Below are 21,644 nucleotides of genomic sequence, written 5' to 3'. Positions count from 1 at the left end.
AAGTCTCAAATCTCTTTGCCCCCATTGTCATTGCCTTCTCTTCATTTGCCCCTTGAATTTCCACGACAGACTCTTAATTGGCGCCCCTGCCTCAGATCTAACCTCTTCTGAGCTGGCCTAGTCTACACTGTAGCTAGAGTGACCCTTCCGAAGTTCTGTGATGTCACTTTGCTGATGAAAATTCTTCAATGGCCTGCAAGCCTTCAAAGCAAAGTCAGATCCTTTGCAATCCACCTTGTATATCTTCTTTCCCCTGTTGTACTTACCCTTTGGCCTTCACATTCTCTGGTCCAGCTGGAAGGAAGTACAAGCCTTGCCTTGAGTAGCTGAGGTTTTTCCATGCCTTCAAGCCTTTGGACTTGCCTCATCATGCTCCTAACGGAGAGAATCACCACTTCTTATGCCAATTGCAACCATCCTGGACACAATCTACCCTACCATTTCATGCCTCTTCACTCTATAGCCTTCATCTACCTCCAGCCCCAACCCCTATCACTTAAGTGCCCTTCTTTGGTTCATATTTCCATTAACACAATTGCAATAGAAGTACTAACTAACTAGTTAGTACAGCTATTATTTCGGAATACTTACCACATACTCTGTTAAGCACTTAGGTATATTGTCTCATTTAATCCAACGAGAACTTTCCACAAAGTATGGTATTATTATCCCTAGTTCACATTTGGTGACACAAGACTTTGAGAAATTAAGTAACTCACCCAATGTCACAGAACTAGTGAAATACGGAGCAGGAATGGACCCCCAGCAGTCTGATTGGAGAATGAGTTGTCTTAACGCGGTGTTACTGTAATTGTGTGTTTACTTGTATACCCTTTCTTACTCCTTCACCCAAGTCTGCAAGTTCTGTGAAGGCAGGAGACTGCCTCTTTCATGTCTTTCATATCTTTTTGGCACATGGCACATTATCCAATAAATGTTGAATGAGAAAGAATGCATGCATCAATCTCAAAGTTCACCTGCAACTTTAGTTTTCACAGAGGTATCATCATCGAAATTTTTATGGTAGCTGAGAAGACGCAGGTTTGACTTTTTAAAAATACCAAAGAATTCCTCCCCAATATAATTAAAAGGAATTTCTAGGGTGGCTCTTTATTAATTCATATCATTCTCGTCCTCTTAAAAATGATAATATTGGAATCTTTGTAATCACTGACTATTTTTCTGTTGATAAATTGAGATAGCACAACTTCATCCTGAAAAGGTATTTCAGTGTCTTAACTCTAGGAGTCTAGATTTGGTCAGCTCTGCATCCAATACCCAGATCTTATGCCAGAGAAAACAGCCATCCTTTTGAGAATGGTATGTTAACATGTTGAATTTTGGAACAGGGCCATTTTGACGATTGTGGGCAATAATCATGCTGACTCTATTTGTGCTTATTTGTTACAGGTGTTCTAGAACTTCCATTTGCTAAGATGCTGAGTAGTGATTTATACATAAAAAATATATCAGAGCAAAATATCTTACTTTGTATTAGCATTTGGTCTGTATAGATCTCAAAATGTGTTAGCAAATAATAACAAATAGTAATATTAAAAAGAAATGAGTCTCCAAGAGAATAATCCAAATGTTTATGACTACAATAACCTTGAACAAGTTACTTCACTTCTCTGTTCCTCAGTTTCCTCAAGTGTAAAATTAAGAAGCTCGAGTTAGGTAATCCCTGAGACGCCATCAGCTCTACTGGCTCATGCATGTGGAGCTCATTCAGCCTGAGCCTGTGGATGGATGGAAAGGGATTTTAAAATTCACTTTATAGCTTCCTAATTCACTAGGCTTTTTGAAGTAACCTCTCTCTCTTTTTTCCCCTCCCACCCCTGCCCCTGCCCTACCTTGAGGCAATTTTTTTTTCGAACTTTATGTAATACTAGGTGTTCCAAATATTCTGGTTTGAACAAGAAGGTAAATGATCAGGCTATCCCACTGACCACCAGAGATCATTAGAAGCAAACAAACCTCAGTTTGAACCCAGTAACTGACGTGTGCTTTACTGGTTATATGACCTGGAATAAGCAGCCTCTCTGAGACTGTTTTCTCATCTGTAAGGTGGGGATGCCTATCTAATAATGCAGTTGGGAAGATCAAATGAAAAATGCACTTAAGGAATGCAGCTCATTGTTGGGCACCTGGTAAGCACTCAACACATATGAGCTTCTGGTATTATTATTAATATTATAAAACATCCCACTACAAAAACAATTGAGCACAGATAGTAGATGAATAAAGACAGAGACAGGAGTACAACACTTGAAAATGAAAATGGGCCAGTGTGTGCGGTCTGCCTGCATGGCCTCCTAAGTGCTTCTTTGTTTTCTCCCTGAACCCGTTCCCTGTCACACAGACCCAGATTAAACGAGGCCCAAAAGGCCTCGAAGAGTTGGCGCAGCTCTGCAAAGTGATTACTTCACTCTCATTGGGCACCTAAGATGACTGGGAAGTGATTTGAATGTCTCATGTGAAAGGTTTACTGAGATTAAGATGGTTATTAATATTTATTAACACTATGTAAATCTCATTCATCTAAACCGAGACACCATGAACAGAAGTGCAGGATGGTGTGCGGTAGGAAGCTCTGTCCTCCAGAGGGGGGGAGGGGGCCTCCGCCTGGGTGAGGTGTGTCAGCTGAAGGGCAGGAGCGCTGGGCTCCCAGAGCACAAACTGGCCTCTTCCAGACCTCGGGCCTCAGAGGAGAGCTTTGTGGTTTCTGTATTCTCTGAGGCTACCAGGCTGAACTGAGATGAGTCAGATGAAATCAGCACTCATATATTTATTCATAAAACAAAGCTGGCCCTCTCGGGGTCATCAGAGTTGGTGTTTTAGCTCACCTGCTTGGTACGTAATGGAGACCTTGGGGGACACCATTGCTCAATGAGCCCTCCGATCTGTCTCACCTAAACTCAGTTTGCCCCTTAAGATATAACAAAAAGGAAATCCATTTCTTGTTTCTTTCTGGGCTACATACTTGTACCTGCTCATGCAGCCTGATAATGCCCATGAATGCCCTTCCCACAGAGAGGGATATGAACATAAAGGAGCATCTCTGATTTTTCTTGCGTTTTACTCAGCTAAAAAGGAGTTAAGTTTAGTGAAGTTACTTTCCTTTCTTGGATCTCCATTTCGTCAAGTGGAAATGGGTATAATATCTGGCATGTGGAGCTGGTGCAAGGTTTAACCCCAATTGCCCTGCTTGATGGTGTCCAAGAGGCAGAATAGAACAGTGATGAAATGCACTCAGAAACTCTGAAGCCAGACAGCTGCCTTCATATCCCAACGGCTACCTAACCAGCCATGTGATCCTGAGCAAGTTACTTAAATTCTTATTACCCTGTTTCTCACCGGTAAAGTGGGGGTGACGGTGATCATCGGTTAACACTAGCTGGCGTTCCACAAATGGCAGTTGTTTCTCAAGAAAAAACAAAACAAAATAAAGCAAGCTTCCAATCAGGCAGACATCTAGGCTACTGGGTCACAAGATGTGCTTTCTGAATCCAAATAGCAGGATTTGAACCATTACCAACTTTCCTCCACCTGGAAAGGTGTAAAAGATGCCACTGAGACCCCAAGCAACCATGTTCCCCCAAGTGCTCTAGGGAAGCTCGGTCATGGCTGGGAGGCTGTGAGAAATGACCTGGTTTTAGTGCACTCCCTATTGTGTTTATTACATTCTCAGGCTATAAGAAAGATATTTGGGAAGGAAGGTCCAGAGAATAAAAGCCCCACAATAGACTACAATACTTATCCACGTGTAGATCAGCTGGTCCGCCACCACTTAAATGGGGAAAAACAATTGGAAATGCATTACCAATCGTAATATATAAATGACATGGGACATTTTTTTGTCAGCCTATTGCTTGTTTCTCAAAATTAAAAAAAAAACTCAGAAATTAGGTTGAAAATTAGTTGGTCCTTTCAGGAATCTGGGGTACCTGAAGGAAGAGCTTAGTTAGGGAGACTGAGTAGAGCCAAAGGGGAGCCAATGGACAACTTGATTACTACTTTCAAGTTTATAGAGTTATTATAAGAAGGCAATGAATCTCGTAGACTGTCTTTCCCCACCATACATTACGAGGGCCAAAGGTTGGGATCAACGTACAAACAACTGGATGGAAGATTAGGGAGTCGGAGGTGAGACCTCAGATCCAGGGCCAGCATATGGGTGAGGGAAGGGGCCATTTGCCTGGGGTATAAAATTTAAGAGGGTGCTAAAGCACTCAGTAATCAAAATAAATAATTTTGTCATAAAATATTTTTGTCTTTATTTACGTTTATTTATTTATTAGGGAAAAAGAGAGCATGAGCTAGGGAGGGGCAGAGGGAGAGAGAGAAAGAATGTAAAACAAACTCCATCCCAGCATGGAGCCCAATGTAGGGCTCGATCTCACCATTGTGAGATCATGACCTGAGCCAAAATCAAGAGTTGGGTGTTTAACTGAATAAGCCACTCAGACACCCCTGTCATAAAATTTTTTTTAATTAAAAAAATTATTTATTTATTTATTTCTGAGAGAGAGAGAGAGACAGTGTGAGCAAGGGAGGGTCGAAGAGAGAGGGAGACACAGAATCTGAAACAGGCTACAGGCTCTGAGCTAGCTGTCAGCACAGAGCCCAACACGGGGCTCGAACCCAAGTTGGGCGCTTCACTGACTGAGCCACCCAGACACCCCTGTCATAAAATATTTTTAAATCAAAATTAATGCCAAAAAATCCATGATTTTTGACAAAATGTCAAAATTTAAAAGAAGGTAGGATAGATCATTAATTTTTCCTTGTGCCTCAGGGGGTCCAATATGCCTTGGCAAAGCACTGCTCAGGCCAATCAGATTTCACAAGAGAAAAGCCTTAAGTTGGCTCCTACTCAATTATATTACAGTACATAATACTGAATATCTATATACTATACAGCTGCACAGAACTTTATAGTTCCCAAGCGTTTCCATGTGTGTTTTCTGATTTAATGCTCATTAACCATTTGGGGAGTTTCAGTATCACTAAGGGACAGATGACAAAGAAGAGGTTTGAGGAGAAGATACTTTCTAATCAAGGACCTAAATGACTCATCAATGGAAAAACAGATTCAAAGCTTCTAATTCCAAGCTCCAGAGACATCTGGAGCCAATTGCTCAGCCCCTGAGTGATTAGATATTTCAAAACATGCACGGAGCTTCTGAAAGGCTATAAGTGGATTTCCTGGTGGTGGACGCATGTGTAGCTGAGTGCAGTGAGTCACAGAGGGCAGCATCAGTGGTTTAGCGGTAGTGATTCTCGAAAGGAGCACACTGGGCATTCAGAGCCGCTCAGTTCTTAATGCATAAGACTGTCGGGCATTGTGGCGTGTTTAGTATACCCTCTCCCAGGCACTGTGACAACTGAAAAGGCCACCTTCACATTTCTAAAGCCCTTACGGGAGCTGATGTCCGCTCTGAGAACCCCTGATGGGGAGGGTCTAGAAATGTCCTAACGCCAATGTCAGTAACTACCCTTTGTTAAGCACCTTTATGCCAAGTAGTTTTTTATATATTATATATATATATATATACATACATATACATATACACACACATATATATAAATATATAAATATTTTTCTAACCCTTTCCACAGACCCACAAGGATCTATATGGTGTATAGATAATATGTAACGGAGACAGAAGTCTTCCCTGTTCTGTCTGAACATAAAGGCTATGCTTTTCTGCTAAGCCCTAGCTACGGCCTCATTCCTACTCTGACCTCAAGAGTTTCCAGAACCGCTTACAATCAAAATCTGAATCACTCGTATGTTACTCATTGTTACCCATATGTTACTATAGTGTGGCTCCTGGGTCCAAATTCAAGGTGTTTCACACCTTCTCCTCAGCTCCCTCTTCCAGCCAAGAGGCACTAGGAGACTCAGGGTAAACAATAAAGCCATTCCTTGTGCATGCGTCCTAATGGGGCTCCAGAGGTGAGGAATGTGCACTAGAGGCTGGGCACCCCAGAAGTTGAGATGATTCTGGAAGTTCAACGTCACGGGCCTGCCTAGTCCCTAGTATGAGTAGCGAGAAAGGATACTTCTCGCTAAGAAGGATTTATCACTTCAGATTGAGCAAATACAAAAGCAGCTGGGGTACTGACCAGTAGGCAAGAGCTGTCATTCTTCCGTGGGATGAATCCAAGCCTCGTTCATTCCTTCATGTACTCAATAAACATCCCCAGCTACTGCAGGGGCCAGCTTTGTGTGGGTTCCTGGGGGCCCACCGGAAGCATTCTTGTTCTGAGCTCACGCTCCCAGAATGGCTTCTCACACCAGTTTCCCCTGAGGCCCTCTAGGCATTAGATGACAGGAAGATGAATGCTACTAGGGTGCTTGACCTTCTCGCCTTCCCAAGCCTGAAAGCAAGGACACTGTCATATTTACTTTATCATGTAGAATCAACCTGGCATCTGTCTCCTCTTAGGGATGGTGCTTTTCCACTCACTGTTTTATTCCGGGAATGTGTTCATCTGCTCCTCATCCCCTCGTGCCAAGCAGTAATTTATTTGATGGATATGCTGGAGACCGCGGCTCCTTGAAACGTCACCGCTTACTGCTGACCTGTGGCAATCTCCAAAGGGCTGACGTGGCAAATGTCTTACAGCCTGTCGTGTGACTTGGCAGTGGGAGATGAACATTAAGTAGGTTCTTTCTTCTGATTAAAACCCTGAGGCGGTAGGTGGGATATAACTCTTCAAACTATAAATAAGCCAGTTGATTGAGGCTCACCTTTAGCTTTTGCAAGAGCATGAAAGAGCTTTTTATAAGTGACAGGGGGTCTACACCTCATTCGGTTTGACTGTGCTCAGTATAAGCACCTGTGGCACAAAAGGGGGAAATTTCCATGCTGCGTATCGGTGAGGTGAGAGGAGATGGGGCAGGCCAAGTGAGTTTTATGTTTCTCACCAGGGCCAGGAAGTCACCCTCCTCCCTAGAGCTCACAGGCTCTTGAGAGCAGTTCAAGAAAAATATTCCACTGTCTGTTCTGCCTACAGATACGTTCCTGGAATTGCTCTGGTAGTGATCAGCTTCTCAACTGTTATGAGCTTGGACATGAGCAAAATGAACTGAGGGGAGTTATTACAGCCACAAAATGAAACTTGCCTACCAAGTGCTTACTGTGTGGCAGCAGCAATGCTTTTATGTAGACACTATTAATATCCATATTTTGCAGATGATGAAATTAGGGATCAGCGAGGTTAGGTAACCTATCCAAGGTGCCACACCTTAGGTAAGTGGCTAAAACAAGCAGGATCTTAGACCTAATTCATTTGCCGTATTTGCGGGTCGCTAAGTCAGACACTCGGGAGGGCGCTCAGTAAGCAAGTAAGCTAACACCAGTCCCTTTGAGCTCTCAAAAGACTCGAAAAAGCTGTCATAACTCAGTAGGCAAATCCTGTTGCCACATACTCCAATCTCACAAAATCTTGGCAAATTAAAGGTTGAAAATCTTAGCCACGCTCTGCCCTAGTTATTTGACAATAGTAACAGCGATGGGAACTTTGATTTTGTTTTTAATCCCAGCGGCACCAAGGAATCTGGTTGCTTGGAATGTGTTACCCAAGGGGGTGTCCATAGGAGCCTGACTTAAGAAAGCGATTGGAGGCCCTCCCCATTCCCTGCATTAACGAGTGTCTGTGTGAAGGCTCTCAGTTGGCCCCCAGCTCTGCAGCCTGTAGGTGGCCCTGGCACAGTATATAGCTCTTCTAACACATGGTTTTCTCTTTGTCGGGTAATGATCGCATGCACTTTGCAGGGCTGTGAGGATTAAGTAAGTTGCTACATCAGTAAGGGGTCTGGCACATAGGAGCCATTTCCTTTCTTAACTGTAATCCAAGTGGTTTTTCCACTTTTATCTCTCTATCTAATCCAGAGTCTAAGATGCCCAAGATACGACTCCTTATTCTGTTGAAAGCTGTTATAAAATAGACGATATCTCCGTTATGTGCTCCTAAAAAGCTGGTGATTGATGAGAGGCTGGAGTTCGGAGAGTTTATGTCGCTTCCTCGCCTCGCTGGGCTCGTATATGGCTTGTCATGTGGGTCAGCCAAACAGTTCTTCAAAGATTTCTTTTAAATCCCCTTCGTCCTCCACAAAACTCGTTATCAGACATTCTCCAGGACTTCCATGGTACTCGTTCCACGGTAATTCCACTCCGTCCAAGGCTCAGCTGTGTTCTGCTCAGCCTCCGTTCCCTTTCGACTGCATTCAGGCCCTTGGAAGATGGGCTGTTAGAAGCCATCTCCCACCGGGCTTGAACAGGGTCTCTGTTCTGAGATAACGCAGCAGCATGTGCTCCTGCCTAACTGGATGGCTGGTCCCCGGAGACGTGTCACATGTCACATGGCTCCTGCAACATGTTGCAAAAGCAGGGCTGCTTTGCAGTGAGAAGGGACCGCAGCGACCAGGATAGCAAGCATTTATTGACAGCATCTCTTTCCAGGCCAGCCGTTCTTCCCAAACTCACACTTAAAAGCCCAGGAGTTTAAAAGACACGACCCTCATTACCTTGTAGATAAAAAAGTGTCCTCCAAAGGCTAGAAATCTAAGGGCCTAAGAATAACTTCCTCCCTCTCATCGCATGGCCCGGATAAAGCAGCCGGCACCGTGAGCTTGCTCTCAATTACTTGACTCGAAATCTCGCTGCAGTGGGGGCATGACCTGCGTCTGCTCCTGTAAAGGCCACTGTCAGTAAAAGAGGGCTCGGAGAAGGGACAATTTTTAAGCATGATGTTGCCTCTGTGCTGTGCTCACTGTTGATTTACCCATGAGCACAGCTGACTTCTTGAAAGAGCACATCACAAAAGATGGGGCCTTTTCCTGTACAACACGAAGCTCTTCTGGGTGACTAATTGCTTTCGCCCGTTCTCAATAAAGCAGGAAGCATCTTCTGATCCCCTTTACAATGAGGGGAAGGAAGCCCCGTGGCCTCTGCCCAGACTTCAACCTCCCAATCCCTGAGCCCCGAAACGCAGCTCTTTAAGAAGCCACCAGCTCTCCTGCCCTTTAAATATGGTTCCGAGATAATCACTCCTGAACGGTGATATACGGATCCTTAAGCAGCTGCTGGAATGATTAAATGCCTGCACTTCCCCGAGGTTGTAAATCAGGCTCAGAAGCCATTTATTGTGAGTGTACTATAAAGCAGTAGAAGTTATTGCTACTATACTGCAAAATGTAACATCGGACAGGAAAATAAAGAGAGGGTAAATTTTGTTGTGAAGGCTCTAAAGTGATGTGTTGTTTTCTCTTTGCTCATTCTCTTTCTGTTCCTCATCATTTTTCTCTTCTCTTTGCCTCTAATTCTTCCCCAATGCCACTAGTCCCTGCTGGATCTCATTTCAAATATGGCGCTCCACAGATAGGGCCTGGCGCCTTTCTGGATTAGAGAATGTTCCTGTCAGTCATGTTCACAGGCATCGAGCACCTCCCTATGCTGCACTATTTAATTTAATCCTCACAACAATGTATGAAGGAGATAATTATTATTCTTATTTTAAATAGAAGGTATTTAATCCGGACAAAATCACAAGGCTGGCAAGTGGCTGGATCCGGAATATTTCTCTTTCTCCTTCCTGATACCTCGTTAGATTTGGGATCTGCTCTCGGGGATTGTGCCATTGAATCTCTGCTCAGAATTTGTTGCAAAATCCCTGCTCAGGAGTCTTTAATGGCTCCTTAATAAAGTTGGTTCAGTCCCTTCGCCACACATTGTGCCAAGTAAAACCTTAAGAACTGGGCATCACTTTCCTTAGCCAAAGGACATCTTCTGCTTGAGTCAAATGGCTCTCCCTCCCCTCGCCCGCCTCCCCTCCCTCTCTGTTCAGCTCAGCTCTTCCCAACCTTTGCTTATGTACTTTCTCCTACTCAGGAGACTGAGTAATCGCTAGTCCTCTAATGAGGTGAGCATGGGCCCTCCAGGAACACAGGGAAGAGGCAAAGCACAGGCACCATCTGAGTCGAAGAAGTAAGATTAAACAGGTGGAGGGAAGGGAACTTGAGGGAGGCTGTTTGAGATGAAAAGAAGGCACTCGGCAGGGGGGCAGGGGTCCAGGGTGAGAAAGAGCCTGCCCCACTGGGAGAGCTTCCGTTGGTTGCGTTTTGAGCATAGCATGGAAGGGTTCACATGAGGAGAGATGAGGCTGAGGACGTAGGCTGAGGCCAGGAATGACCCTTGCTTGCCATAAGGAATTTGGGCTTTAAGTTGAAGAACAAACCAAGACCTACTCATCTTTCAAAGCTCATATTCATGCTAAGAAGCTTTGCCCCTTGGCTCGGGCGGCACTGATCTTTCCTTTGTTCTTTCCTGAATGCCCGTCACACAAATCTTTGCTGCACACTTTTATGCTTCAGGGAAGCTTCTGGAGGTACAACCCTGGTTCTTTTTCTTTTCTTTTTCTTTCTTTTTTTTTTTTTTTTCCTTCTTGGTAGCCATGGGTACAGAGTAGGGCTCAGTGGAGTCCCCTCAACTGACTTCTGGGGAGAAATTTGGAACAATGTAACAAGCCCGGACAGAGAGGCTCTTTCTAGACTCTTCCCAATGGCAAGACTCATCTTGAGGGACCGGAGTTGTGTGCAGTTGAACTTGAGAAGAAGGGAGGAAAAGATTAGGGTGCTCTGTCTACCCCTTGCCCAGGGATTCTCAGCCTGACATAAGGAGACCAAGAGTGTTGTAGAAGCATCAGGAACAACCCAGGCCCAGAATCAGAGCTAATATTGTGGATTCCACAGTGGCTCCATCCACCTTGTGACTTGAGCTCAGGTACCAATCGTCTAATAATGACATGGGGAGTACGCAACCATCATTTCCTCTCATCTCTCAAATTCTATATTCTACCTGTATCATCAGGCATTAGACTAAGTTAAGACTTTACATGTGTAAACCTTCACTGTCCAGGGCACTCCCTTCTGTGTAGAGTGCAGGGAGAGGAAAACTGATTCCCTGACTCGTTCTCAGTGAATGGCTCTTTATTTCTACCCAGGGTCTTCCTCACCCTAACAGATTTGTGTGGATTTTGTTCATCACTTATTTCCTCATGAGTTTCTGAGAAGTTAATCCATCCTATAATTTTATAGAATGCATATTGATTAGTGTATTACACCACCACGGGTAGAGCATTTCAGTCTGCTATTACTCATCTCCCAGAATAATACTGTAATGCCTCATTTACCTTATAACTTTGTAAGGGAAGAGGGTATCCCATAGATGTTAAGTCTTCAAATAGTTGAGGGCTGGTTTTTTAAAATTTTTTTAATGTTTATCTCTTTCTGAGAAAGAGAGAGACAGAGTTTCAGCAGGGGAGGGGCAGAGAGAGGGAGACACAGAATCCAAAGCAGGCTCCAAGCTCCGAGCTGTCAGCATGGAGCCCAATGTGGGGCTCAAACTCACGAACCAGGAGCTCATGACCTGAGCTGAAGTTGAATGCTTAACTAACTGAGCCACCCAAGCACCCCAAGGGCTGTTTTGTAAGGATCAACTTAAAAGTTTTATTTCCCTCAGTTCTGGCAAAAAACAAAACAAAACAAAAAACCAACAAACAACCTTAGAATGCATTGTATACTCCCTACCTTGTTAAATATAACTTAACACTTCCTTCATGACAAATGGTGACTGTGAGGCAATGAATTATTGTACCCTGGGCTAGAAAATAGCAAGCAGCATGGGGAATCTGGGTGCATACGGGCTTTGCCATCATGCTACATGACCCCTTCTCCCATGCTATATGTCCCCTCTAATCCTTTTTTTTTTTTTGGTACTTCTTTCTCCTCTTAGCTGTTTGTTGATCACTGTTAGTAGGCTTGCTTCTCTCCTCCCCTAATTTTTTGTGGGCTTGGAAGTCAGAAAACTGAGCTTGTTGAATTATATGCTTTGGGTGAGGACTATGGGGAATCCCAAGGAATGAAATAAATGAGCTGTAGCCGTGCATGAATTTCATAACATCTCATCTGTGTGCTCAGAACTACGGTTCTGCCTATGCACCAGCAGGCAGGGCATGAAGCATCTTCCATTGCAGCATCTCTTTGGAACTGTGCAAAATTGGAATCCTGAGCAATTTTTCTTCCAAGTTTTCTCTAACCTTGGATTCATGTATAACGCACCTTCCTGACTTATGTAGCCTTCTTCTCTATCATCCTTCCCTCAGCCTCACGGGAAAGGACCTATATCTTCATTTATATTTGTACTAAGACCCATTTTTACCAAAGTGGCGACTATCTTTTGTATTTGCTTTCTTCTTTAGCCTTTGTATTTTCATTTTTTGACTTTCCTGGCTATGAAATATAAGCCTTTGTCTCTTATCAAGAATATAGTGGGCAAAATAAAGTAGCTTATTTTTCTACTTTTCTCTTATCATATGCCTTATCTTCTCTCCGTACCTATTCTAAGGCAATGGTGATCCACGCAGCACTATCATGGAGCCCATGCCCTTCACTTGAGCTACTGTTGTCTTCTTATATGTCTCAGGACCCTGGCCCCATCACCATGGCCATAGTTTTTATATTGATATATTTGAATTTCTACTGTTTTTGTCCCTTCAGTACCCAGTCACTCAGGGGTAGGGACATGGGGCAGGAACATTGGCATGGATCATCAGGTCAAAAACACCTTAGTCGGGGATAAAAACATGAGAGATGCTTTCTTCCTCATTCTTTGTAGTAGGTTATGTAGGTAAAGCTTCTGATAAGTGAAGCCCCTTAACTTGGGTCACTCTACGAGGGCAGAGGCTTTGGGTCTATAACTGGCTTCTAGGAATATGTGAATGTCCTGAAATTTTAGACACATGTATTTGGTGGAGAAGGAACCCAGCTTCCACCAGATTCTCAAGAGGTTCACAACCCAAGGAAGCTCAAGGACCATCGCATTAGATTATCCTTCTACTGGTTTACCTGTGAATACAATTCCATGATATACTGGGGAAGCAAACATCTTATTGGGATAGTACTATAGAATGGTTGTCAGATGGGTTGATGGCTCTGTGTTTTACATGAAGGGTTGTGTGATTACAAGAGTCAGCTTTCTTACTGAAGAAAGTCATGACAATGGAGAAAGTGTTAGGACATTAAAATTATTCACAGTCCCTCCACTTATATATGACCATTTACATTGAAAATTGAGGTATATTTTGCATGCAGACACACACATAGTTGGGCTTTTACTGTACATAATTTTATATATCCAGATAGGACAGTGCAGTGGTAAAGAGCTCAAGCACTGTGGCCAGACTGGCTGGGTATGAGTCAGAGCTCTACCACTTCCTACCTGCTTGAGCCTGGACAAATTAAACACTGTGTGCTTCATTTTCCTCACCTATCAAATGATGATAATAATAGTCTAAACCTCCAACTGTAACAATGAGAATAAAGGAGTTAATATAAGCAAAAGCTCAAAAAAATGACTGACTCATACTTAGCACCCAGTCGATGTCTACTTTTTATAATTCTGCTTTTTTTTTCACTTGAGTTTATATTGTGCTTACTTTATTAGTTTATTAAATGTGAATTGGGCACAAAATAATGACTGAATAGTTTAAAACTCAATGGATGACTCAATTAATGTCATTTAGACATTAGGCTATTTCAATTTTTGACAAGTATGAATAACGGTATAATGAATCTCTCTCTCTATCAATATTTTTCCACATCTTTACTTTCTTTCCCTTAGGATAAATTCTAGGAAGTTGGTTTCATAAGCAATGAACACTTTTATGGCTCTTGGTACATACAGTTAAATTGCTTTCCAGAAACCGTGTTCTGGTCTCTCTGCACCTCAGCAGTTCCATGAGATCCCCACACCCCTTGCCTCACAATGCAATGCCTTGTTAGCCTACTCTCACTGAGCAATGCTTTATGTTAGGTCTAATCAAGTTTTATTTTTTCATGCTTTTCCTCACTTCTGCCCTTTGGGTTTGGAAGTTATCTGTTTCTATTATTTTACATGTTACTTTCCAAATTTTACTTTGGATGTTTTACTAGTAGATTTTGCTAAGAAGTCCAAAGTCAATCAATCTCTCCATTCTCACTCAGAATAAGAGAAGAAAGGACAATTTCTTTCTGAACTTCCCCATTTTTAAAACCACTGCTGTCTACTGTTTTAGTCCTCCCTTGTATTCAACTCCACTGTTATTGTCACTGTTGCCATTACTTGTAATTAATACCTGTTGAAATCTACCAAGGTGTTTTAATAATTTCTTTGCTCACTTTTGAACCTTGCATCCCATTTATCTTTGTGAATTGTGTCCTTCTTGCTGAAGTGAGGGGGTGTGGCTAGTAAACTTTCTTAATAACCTTTGTATGCTTGGAATATTATTTTTTCTTTATTCTCAAATAATAATTTAGCCGGGCGTATAGCTCTAGACTAAAAATTATTTTCCCTCAACACTTTGAAGATATTAATTAATTGCATTCTGATTACTTTATAAAAACAGCGTGTTGTCAGTCTAATTGACATTCCTTCACGTGTAATCTGTTTTTCCTTTCTGATGGTTTTTACATTTATTTTGGTCTACAGGGTTCTACAATTGTGTCTAGGTATTTTTATTTGTATATAGTTTTAAATGTTTATTTATTTTTAAGAGAGAGAAAGAGGGGCAGAGAGAAAGGGAGACAGAGATCCCAAGCGGGCTCTACACTGATGGTGGGACTTGAACCCATGAACCATAAGACCATGACCTGAGCCCAAACCAAGAGTCAGACATTTGACTGACAGAGCCACTCAGGCACCCCTTATCTGCATGTTTTTAAATCCTGCTTGGGGCTTGATATATTTTTTTGTTTCACTCATTTTATTCATTCTTTCAACAAATCTTTGTTCTCTAGAGGCCTGGTGTTTTCTAGATGCCAGGGACACAGGGTTGAACAGAAAGAAGTTTCCACTTTCAGGGAAATTAGGTGCTAGGAGTTTATAGTCTTACATTCAGATTTTCAATCTTAGGATTCGTAAATTTATTTTTGTTTCTTTTTAAATTCTTTTGTTAATTTGCTGTGTGTACATTGTGAAAAGATTCCCAGTAGTGAGTTTATTACCACATCCATCACCTCACATATTTTCCCTTGTTTTGGTGAGAACACTTAAGTTCTTTTCTCTTAGCAAATTTCAGGTACATGGCAGTGGTATTAGCTATAGTCACCATGTTATATGTTAGATTCTTAGATCTTATTCATCTTGTAGCTGAAAGTTTGTACTCTGTACCAACCTCTCCCTGTTTCCCTCAACTCCCAGCTCCTGGCAACCACCTTCTACTGTCTATTTCTAGGACTTTTGTTTTGTTGTTTTTGTTTTTCAGATTGCACATAGAAGATACCATGCAGTATTTGTCTTTCTCTGACAAGCTTATTTCATTTAGCATAATGCACCTCTGCTACAAATGCCAGAATTCACCCCCACTTTTTATTTTAAGGTTGAATAATTCCTAAATCTGCCTCTCTCTCTCTCTCTCTCTCTTTCTCTCTCTATCATCTATCTATCTAATCTATCTATCTAATCTATCTATCTATCATCTATCTATCTATCTATCTATCTATCTATCTATCTATCTATCTATCTATCATCTATCTATCTATCTATCTATCTATCTATCATCTATCATCTATCTATCATCTATCTATCTATGTATCTATCATCTATCTATCTATGTATCTATCATCTATCTATCTATGTATCTATCATCTATCTATCTATCTAATCTAATCTATATATCACATTTTCTTTATCCATTTATCTCTTGATAGACACTTAGGTTGTTTCCAAACTTGACTATTGTGAATAATGATGCAGTGAAAATGGAAGCACAGATATTTTTGGGATACTGATTTCGTTTCTTCTGGATATATACCCAGAAGTGGGATATATACCACATATGATGGTCCTATTTTTAATCTCGTATGGAACCTCCATACTGTTTTCCATAGTGGCTGCGCCCATTTACATTCCCACCAACAGTGCACAGGGTGCCCTTTTTTCCACATTGTCAACAGCATTCGTTATATCATTTCTTTTGATAACAGACATCCTAACAGGTCCAGTGAAATAGCTCGTTGTGATTTCTATTTACATTTCCCTGCTGATTAGTGACATCGGGCATCTTTTCATGTACCTGGCAGTTATTTGCATATCTTCTTTGGACAAATACCTATTCAAGTTCTTTGCCCATTTTTAATTGGATTATTTGTTTTTATTTTCTTTTATTTAACTGTATGAGTTCCTTGTACATTTTTGGATAATAGTCCCTTGTTGTATATGTGGTTTGCAAATATTTTCTTTCATTTTGTAGGTTGCCTTTTCATTGTGTTGGTGGTTTCCTCTGCTATGTAGAAAGAAGCCTTTTAGATTTACATCATCCCACTCAGTTATCTGTGCTTTTTTGCCTTGCTTTGGTGTCAGCTGCCCCAAAATATCGTCAAAACCATTGTCAAGGATCTTACTTATTTTTTCGTCTAGAGTTTTATAATTTCAAGTTTTATGTTCAAGCTTTTAATCTATTTTGAGATAGTTTTTGCATGCAACATACATAAGATAGGGGTCCAGTTTCATTTTCTTGCATGTAGCTGTCCAGTTTTCCCAGCACCATTTACTGAAAAGAATGTTCTTTCCCCATTGTATATTTTTAGCACTTTGTCTAAGATTAAGTTTTAATAATATAGCGTGAGTGTATTCCTGGGCTCTCTATTTTGCCCCTCTGCTGCAGATATGTGTTTTTGATGATCATACTTTGTAATATAGTTTGAAATTAGGAATTATGATTCCTTCAGGTTTGTTCTTCTTTCTCAAGATCACTTTGGGTATTCATAGTCTTTCGTGGTTTCATATAAATTTTAGGATTGGTTTCTCTATTTCTATAGAAATGTCATTGGAATTTTATAGGGATTGCAATGAATCTGTATATTACTTTGTGTAGTGTGGATGTTTTAACAACATTGAGTACACTAACCCATGAATACAGACTATCTTTCCAATTATTCATGTCTTCCTTAATTTTTGCATCAGTGTTTTATAGTTTTTACTATATTTTATAGTATTTTATAGCATTTATTATATTTATTTTATAGTATTTACCATATTATTTTACCTCCTTAGTTAAATTTATTCCTAAGTATGTTATTCTTTTCGATACTATTGTAAATGGGATCGTTTTCTTAATTTCTCTTTCTGATGGTTTGTTGGTGTGTATAAACGCAACTGGATTTTGTATTCTGCAAACTTACTGAATTTATTTATTAGTTCTAACATTTTTTGGTGGAGTCTTTAACATACATAATATCATGTCATCTGAAAACAGAGACTCTGTCCACCCCTGCCCTCCCCCGTGGGAACTGATAAAGTCCATTCTATGTTATGCTCATAGACAGGCAGACAGAATTTCCTTTATTCCAGTTATAATTGGGATTCTCCATTTTCCAGCTGTTTGTTTCATGCAGGGAGACATTTTTAGTTTCAGTCTCAAGGCCATGATTTCCATCTCATCGTTATGGAAGCATTAAAACCCTAACGCCTAAGAGACAGACCTGGTTAGTTGCTTCCTAGGGTTTCAACCAATCACCCCTTTGATGATTCCTGCTTCATTTGTGATTCTTGAAGATTTCCTTTCTTCCTTTTGGTTTCAGCTATGAGTTAACATTTTAAAATCATCCTTATCCCACATTTCTGTTTGGTTAGGGGACATTTGCTGCTCCCTGGCAGCACATTATTCTATTCTACACATTATTCTATTCTATTCTACTACATTAAGCAGAATTTTTGATGTATAAATAATAACAAATATAATAAACAACAATAATGTGTTTGTTTATTTAGCTAGTATTTATTCACCTTACTTAAGTTTTGTATTTTTGGGGTCTCAAGCATATTCTAAAAGTATTCTCTTATTTTATAAACCACCTTTATATCTTTACTTTTACCTAGGCATTCTGTCATAAATTGATAGCAGTGGGTCAGATTCTGCCAATATAATTATTTATTTTTTATCAATCTCTCTACAGATGTGTTTCTTATAAGTACTGTATTATTCACTATATCTTCAACATTGATTATAGCTTTTATCCATATAAAATAATGCTCTTTTTTAAAAAACATTATCTTTACTTATCAGATATTAAAATGCCTTTCTACAGCTCTTCCTTTGTTTAAAAAAATTTTTTTTTTTTTTTAGGAGAGAGAGAGACAGCGTGAGCAGGGGAGGGTCAGAGAGAGAGGGAGTCACAGACTGAAACAGGCTCCAGGCTCTGAGCTGGCAGTCAGCACAGAGCCCGACGCGGGGCTCGAACCCACGAACTGCGAGATCATGACCTAAGCGAAAGTCGGACGCTTAACCGACTAAGCCACCCAGGCACCCCTGTTTAAAATTTTTTAATGTTTATTCATTTTTGAGAGACAGAGTGTGAATGAGTGAGAGGAAAGAGAGAGGGAGACACAGAATCCAAAGCAGGCTCCAGGCTCTGAGCTGTCAGCACAAAGCCAAATGTAGGGCTTGAACCCACAAACTGTGATATCATGACCTGAGCAGGCTGAAGTCAGACGCTTAACTGACTCAGCCACCCAGGAACCCCTCAGCTCCTCCTTTGTGTGATCTGCTCTGCCTTTGGCTACTTCAATTGTTTTAACTCTGTCTCTGTTACTTTGTTTCAGCCATGGTCCTTTTTTCCTTTTTTTTTTTTTTTTAATGTCTATTTTTGAGAGAGAGCGCACACGCATGTCCCTGCAAGCCATGGATAGACAGAAAGGCGGGGGTGGGGGGTAGAGGTACAAAGGACCTGAAGCTGGCTCCATGCTCACAGCAGACAGCCCTATGCGGGTCTGAACCCACAAACTGTGAGATCATGACCTGAGCCAAAGCCACGCAGGCGCCAGTCAGCTATGTTTCTTATAAGTTACAATTGTTACAGATGGTGTTGTTACTGTTTAATTCTTTTATTTTTGCTGTTTATTTGTATTTTTTTCTGGTTTGTTCATTTTTGCTGTATGAATTTATTTTTATTTGCCATTTTTGGGCAACAATTTAGAAGATAAGCGTTATGCTTTCAATTTTAATAGTGGTTAACTTAGATTTTTCAAAGACAATGCTAGACCTGTATTAAATTAACTCTTACACTAATGAATTTGTAGTTTTAAAAAGCATCTGTTGTGGAAGATGAGATATGTAATACTGTTTTCCTTTATCCTCCACCATTCTAATCCTAGTTTTTCTTCATAACTCGGTAGTTTCGGATGCCATCATTTGGCTTCTATTATCTTACAAATAAAAGTGATCACTTAATTCACTTAAAAATGCCTTTTAGTAATCAATTTTATAACCATTTAAACCAATTTAACATTCATCTCTGCATCTTATGCATTTTTAATTATTTAAAATTATTTAAATTCATCTCTGCATCTTACGCATTTTTCTGCTCAATGCCTTTCCTACCAAGATTGCTCCCTGATGGACTTGTTTTTATATTTGCTGCATTGTTCTGGAGTAGATTTTCCAACGGCTTAGTCAGGAAGACCGCCGTGGTAGTAGAATTCTGTGTGCTCAAGTGGCCAATGACATGCTTTTGTTATTTTCACATGTGAGGCCTGGCCTGCCTGGGTATAGGCTCAGAGGCTTTATTCTACAGTGGTTTGTTAGCTTGCCTTCTAGCACTTTGACTTGGGTAGTCTGACAACCTAATTTTGTTGTGGATTTTTCCCCCCGGGTGACTTAGTTTTTTCTTACGGATTTCTGGAAGAGTCCCTCTTATTTTCTCTTTTCCTCTTTCTCCTTTCAGATACTGAAAAATTCCTCCATGTTATGCTTAAGAGCAGTTCTTAGCATAGCATTTTGTTTTCTTGGAACATACTGTGTGCTATAAATTTTCTAACTAGAGCATTTCTTTGTGTTATGAAATATTCCCCATATTGCTACAGTGGCTTATCCCACTGCTGTTTATTAAGCAGTAGTGCTGTGTCCAGGCAATTCCTCTTACCAAAGTGACTGCCTTCATTATCAACTTCTTAGAGCTCCATTGATGCAATATTCTCTGGGATTTTTTTTAATGGATAAATGAGAAATTTAAAAGTATTTTCTCAGGGCGCCTGGGTGGCTTAGTCGGTTAAGCGTCCGACTTTCGCTTGGGTCGTGATCTCGCGGTTCGTGGGTTCGAGCCCCGCGTCGGGCTCTGTGCTGACTGCCAGCTCAGAGCCTGGAGCCTGTTTCAGTCTGTGACTCCCTCTCTCTCTGACCCTCCCCTGCTCACGCTGTCTCTCTCTCTCTCTCTCCTAGAAATAAATAAAACGTTAAAAAAAATAAAAGTATTTTCTCTTGCTTCTTACAAAAACTACTCTAAAGAGATACATATTTCTTATAGTTTCTCTCCTCCTTTCATATTCTCCGTAAAGCCTACCTGACAGCTGGGTACTGCCATCCTCCACCCCCCAACCCTGGAAACCAGATTCCCCTGTTTCTGTTCAATTTTCCTTTGTTCATACACCTATCATTTCTTAAAATATTTTCTAGTTTGTTTAATACACCTTTTAATGGTTGTCCTTCTTTCAACCTTCTCCAGCTTCACTAGAATATAAACCCTCAGCTTGAGAATTGGGATCATTTTACATTTTGTTCTCTGATATATCCCAAGCACCTAAAATAGTCCCTGGCACATACTAGATGCTTATTAAATACGTACTTAATGAATGATTAAATCCTTCAGTGTGCCAAAATATCTGGTGATCTATTTTCTGCTTGCTCGTGTTTCTAGAAGCAGATACGTTCTTCTCTAATATTCATTTAAAGTCATGTACAATTGAAATGCCGCAGACCCCTTTGGAGACTTGAAAGCTCCTGCAACAGAAACGAGAAACGCACATGTACAGTAAATTTGCATCAGCATTTCAAGGACTGTCAGCCTGAAGCGGGGGAACGAGAGATGGAATGATCAGTCACAGAGAGTCACATCTCTCTCCTGCAGAGGGTCGCCGTGGGTTTGAGCAAGTTTGCTTAAGGACTAAGTTTTAGGAGCTCCCAAAGCCACTGGTGGTGTCAAATTCTGCCAGTTCGTCCAGAGTGATTTTACTCAACTTGCCTTATCAAATAACAAAGATAAGGTAAACTAGTTATTGACTGAAATACAAAGTAGAGTAGCTCTTATGTTCTTCCGGAAACAGAGGAAAGGGCTGTTGATAAGTCAGAATGATCGTTCCCATCTTCCTTGGCCCAGTCTTGTTCCTTTGGGAAGCACTGTTCTTCTCATCTCAGTAAATCAATAAAGGAAACTAGAGAGTCTCCTTTCTAAGAAAACTTAAGATTTCTGTTTATGCTTCTCCTTAACTAACATATTCTTCAAGATTCAGTTCAAACATTACGGTCCCTATAGATTCCCATCTTTCCAAACAAAACTGAGTCTCCTGTACTTTGAACTCACAGATTTTATTTTTTCAAGTTTTTATTTTAGTCACCCAGTGCTCATCATGACACATGTGCTCCTTAATCACCATCATCTATTTTACCACCCCCCCCCCACATCTCCACTCTAGTAACTATCAGTTTGTTCTCTATAGTTAAGAGTTTATTTATTGGTTTGTTTCTCTCTTTCTATAGTTTTATTCCCTTTGCTTGTTTGCTTGTTTTTTAAATTCCACATATGAGTGAAATCATATGTGTCT

At 40.8% G+C, this 21,644-nt stretch overlaps 1 protein-coding gene across 1 annotated transcript in view; it reads left to right on the top strand.

Annotated features, from left to right (window-relative positions):
- CLVS1 (clavesin 1) overlaps window positions 1-21,644 on the top strand; it is a 171,238-nt gene that overhangs the window by 12,858 nt on the left and 136,736 nt on the right. The gene's annotated exons all lie outside the window — the stretch shown is intronic.

This window comes from Crocuta crocuta, unplaced genomic scaffold (assembly GCF_008692635.1).
Source record: "Crocuta crocuta isolate KB4526 unplaced genomic scaffold, BGI_CrCroc_1.0 scaffold20, whole genome shotgun sequence".
Classification (NCBI taxonomy): domain Eukaryota; kingdom Metazoa; phylum Chordata; class Mammalia; order Carnivora; family Hyaenidae; genus Crocuta; species Crocuta crocuta.
Note: the sequence above shows the minus strand (reverse complement) of the source record. Positions and strands in the feature narration are given on the sequence as shown.